The sequence below is a fragment of the Etheostoma spectabile genome, chromosome 23, assembly GCF_008692095.1.
Source record: "Etheostoma spectabile isolate EspeVRDwgs_2016 chromosome 23, UIUC_Espe_1.0, whole genome shotgun sequence".
Lineage (NCBI taxonomy): Eukaryota > Metazoa > Chordata > Actinopteri > Perciformes > Percidae > Etheostoma > Etheostoma spectabile.
Genome location: NC_045755.1, coordinates 13914021 through 13918794, shown reverse-complemented (window position 1 = coordinate 13918794; position 4774 = coordinate 13914021).

Here is a 4774-nt window from a genome sequence, read left to right as displayed (position 1 = left end):
AGTTTTACTGTCACTCTGTATATATAGGTACTTTGTGAGTCAGAGCCTCTGTAAGACTTCCACTATGCGGGCTTCTGTTATTAAGGTATCTGACTCAAACCTGGTAACATCATGCAGGGAGTTTCACAAATGTCTCTCCCACCTCAGAGCAGATGAGTTCCTTTTTGTTATGTGTGTATACTCTATGTAGCCACCATATTGCTTAGTTCACTGAATGTACGACTTTGCAACTTCCTACAATTCTCACTAGTAAAATGGTTAGTAGTTAGCAGTAACTCTTTGGACACTAACAATATTTATACCAATTGCAAAATGCATTAATGGAAGAAATACAATACAGTAAAGTATAAAAGACGCAAAACGCAAACTTCCGGTTTCTGTTGTCTTTCATACTACTCTCTGGGGGGGGGGGGCAGATTGCCTCAAAGTGTCTCACGGATGTTTCATGCAGTTGGCAGGTGTCAGAAACTGACTGACAACTATCTTTGGAGCAGGTCATACATACAGACCTAAAGTGTCAGGCTCTTTCTGTGGGTGTGTTTAGCATTGAGCGCATATTGTCATGCATTAATCCAATCCAATCCACTTTATTTGTTAAGCAAGCTGTTATTTGTTAAGCAAGCTGTTGACCACCACAATCCGCTTTTGCTCCATTCTGTTTCAGTCCCTTTAGTTGAGCTGAAGTAGAAAACAACTGTGTTTTCATTGTCTCCAGGTTGTTGCTCCTGTGCTTCGGTGGGGAGTATTTTTTATACATTGATCATAGTAAGGACTCATTGATACAGTATATACATCAGTTGGAAGGTTGTGTGTCTTTAGGCTGACAACTTTCTCTTCATTTTACTTTTTTTTTTAATGTATTTTAAGAATTCACTTTGGCTTACTGATGTGATCAGTAGATTACACAATTATGTATTATCACAATACAGTTATTCATTATTTTTGCTTCCTCAAATCTGATTTGAAAATGTAAAAAAACAGAAGACACAGAATTTGCCCATTAGATTTATTTATTTTTGCCCAATCTGTTAATTAACTTAGGTTTTCTGATCCCCTGAAATATCACACAGATGATTAAGCAAACAGCAAACTAATTTAGATTAAAAACTGAAAAATAATTGTATACAGTCAGTGACTCTCCCAGTCTCTTTTTGAGTAGGGTTGATTATGCATCCGTTCCAATGATGATGAGGTGATGAGGTGATGCATCTTTTTATAGAGTCCCTTATCATCAGCGTCCCAGTCTCAATAAGACCGATCCTAGAAGTAATTGAAAGGATCGTAAATGTATGGATTTTCATTAAATGCCTCAACAATGTCATTTACATGTTTGCATATTTAAAAATACTAGTTTACATTATTTGGTCTCCGTATATTGCAGTACCAATCCCCTTCGGTACCTCCCCTCCACTCTTCCCACCTTCCCATTGTCTCCTTTCCTCTTTTTTCATTTTTATTCCTGTTTTCCTTTTGTTCCCTCTTTTTCTGTGTTTAATGTATGATTTAGCTGAGCCATAGAAGTATAGTTCCTGCTTGTGCATTTTTACTTTTATGTGATCTTGGGGCCCGGGGATTTGGCAGCCCTTCCAATGCAAACACCCCATGCCTGTGCCTTTTCGAGCTGACCTCAGAACAGCTTTGCATCCCTTGAGTACCACTGGGCGGCTACATGAACGCCTACCTTCATTCCCACAAGGGCAGCCGGGTCACTTTACCATAAAGCTTACTATGCAATTAATAACCCCCTTCTTTTCTGATTATGTCAAGTTTGGCATTTCCTTCTGTGGCTCCTTGTACCTTGCACTGCTTCTCTCTCTTCCTTCTCTTACTTTCATTTATATCCCAATTCTCCATCTCTCACCTCTTTTCATCCAAAATTTGTATTAATTTCAAGTTACGGCATTTTAACTTCTTCACTTTGTTTGTAACTACTAGTGCTCCCTTCTGGCAGAGCCGTTTGTTGTTGAGGTCAGCATCTCTTTCCATTATTCTCGCTCTACCGTCTTTTAATTTTTTCTCCAACCAAAGAAGGTCTGAATCTGTGAACCGCTGCGTGTTTCGTTTCATCTACTCCTTCATTTTCCCAACTTGTCTGTCCTGACCTCTTGACCACTCTGTGTTTCCTGTTCTCTTTTATATTACTTCCCTATACTATGTTGTATATATTGTCCACCTTTGCCACCTTACACATGAAAGACACAGGTATTTCAAAACCACCTTTTATGCTCCCGTTTCCTTTTCTTGCGCTGTATCTATGCTAAAGGAGGAGTGAAAGGTAAAGGCACTGAATGCAGTCTGCAGTCCTGTATGACTTGCCAAGATCCTTGACTCAGCCTCTTTAGGGGATCCCAGTCCCACATCAGACGCACAGACACTCGCACAAACTGTAGAGAAAAGGCGGACACAGATCGTAGTGGCTACTGAAGATTACGCAATTGGTGCTAAGCATTGCGCTCTGAACTAGGAACATGTGCTAGAGCTTGTGAGAGGAAATTGAACCTTTTATGAAAGAGCGCTGCAGGGAAGAGAGGATTACTTATCAGGGGTCACATAAAGCTTCCCAAAGTCATCATTTCTCTTACCTAGGTTGCGTGGACAGCAAATACAATACAGCCACTTCTAATCCTCTTATTGTAGAAGGTGGGTACATTCTCAAAGGCACATTTTCTATGGGTTGTTTAGTTGTGGATCAAAGAGGAATGATGACAGATGCACACACACCACTTCCCTTTTTCACTCATAGCTCTCAAAAACAAATGTGGACATTGAAAAGTGGCATGATTAGTAGGGTAATCTATTTGCAATTAACTGTGCCGCCTCTGTTGGAGAAACAGCAGACAGCTGTTTCGCTAGTGTTGATCAAGAAAACTACAAACAGACGCTAAGGGTCAGTAGTCTGGGGAGAAGTACTTTATGTATTAATGCACATGTCTTGTTTGTGTAAGGGGGTGTTTTTGTACATACAGTATGACACTCTTCCCTGAGTATTCCTTTTGACCTGTGGAATTTAGCCCTCATGTATTATCGTGTGATGTGTGGAATGCATTTGTGGAGTCTAAATTAATATTGGTGCTCTCATTAATTGAAAAAAAAATGTGTTAATCATTATTCTTCACTGATTTCATTACTCGCTGACGATAGTAATTTATTACAGCATCTGCTTCTGACCTTTTAAACTCAAATTAACTTAGTTTCCTCTCCTGAGAGGGAGTTGTCAGTCAGGGCAACACATGTACATGATTTACATAGAACGTGTGTCCTAACATTCATCATTTCTTTAAAAAAAAAAAAACTCCAACCAATGCAAAAAAATGTTTTTCAATGATTTAGCTATTTCCGGTTGACGTGCAAGAATACTGCAACCAATTATACCAAACAGAAAATGGTAATTGTGTTTAAGACATGTTTTTTTACAGTGTGCCTTACACGCAATTATCTATGAATCCATTCAGGACCTGACACAATCCATTAATATAAGACCTGACTTGACCCATAACCATAGGCTTAGCTATGGCAGTAAAGGTGGAGGTCAGGTGAATAAATTATGAAATGATTGGTTGAGTTTGAACTGTTAAGGTTGGCGCCACAGAATTTCTCCAAAAGGTGTGTGTGTGTGTGTGTGTGTGTATGTGTATATATATATATATATATATATATATATATATATATATATATATATTGTGTATATATATATATATATGTGTATATGTATGCTGATGAATGGCCATCTATTGCATTTCAACATGCAGATGAAGTTCTAGATGTTAATTAAGGTTTCTAAGATCCCCTCGTATTTTACACACTGTTTTTAAATAATATTTGATGATATTCAAAGAGGGCAGTTGCACAACTAACTTACTTTTTACTGAAAACTCAGATATGATTTCTAAAATTGGGAAATTAATTACAGTACACTATAATTACTGGGGAAAGCAGTAATACTATGTTACCAGCTAAGTACAATGTACAGATGCATGAACTCATGTGTATACACATTTGTGTGAAATTATAGTGGCATACACACACACACACACACATGCACACTTGACAAACCCTCAACATTTTACCCTTACAATCAAGTGTTCCCACTCTGTAAACCTGCACCAACCCACACACCTCATTCAGTACGGCACGCAGCAGCGAGCAAGGCAACTTTGCAAATATTCCCACTAAGGAGGAGGTGTACTTCTTTGCAGTGAGTCACTGACATTATTAAACATTTTTTTAAGGACTCAGGTGAAACGACTTCTCTTTATGATTCCCGAAAATGCCGTAAAATGTTTACTGTTCACTGTGCTGCTCGCTAAGCCCTTCAAAGGTCTGAGCATTATGGGAGTGAGAAGGTATAAAAGGAAAAAAGAAGAGATAGGGAGAGGAGTGGATGATAAAATTCCCCAGAGAAAAGACAGAAATGAGAGGATATGGAGGGGAGGAAAGTTGATAAGAGAGGCCAATTGGAGAGAGAGAAGCCAGCAGACAAAAAGTTTGAATTAAATGAGTGAGATAAAGAAACGGCAAAAATAGAGAGAGCTTGGCATCACATAAAGAATCTTAATTCATCATTGGGGTATATACCTTCATGCCCTCATTCATTTTCAGCTTTTTAATTGACTTAACCATATTTTGTCCGCTTTATTTCCTTTATGGGGCTAAAAATGTGTGTGCTCAAGTAATGTAGCACGTTGATATCACTCTTTCTCAGATTTGATTTTCTTTTATGAGACCATGGCTGTGTCTCAAATCGCGCATTTACGTTAGTGCACTTACAGAAGTA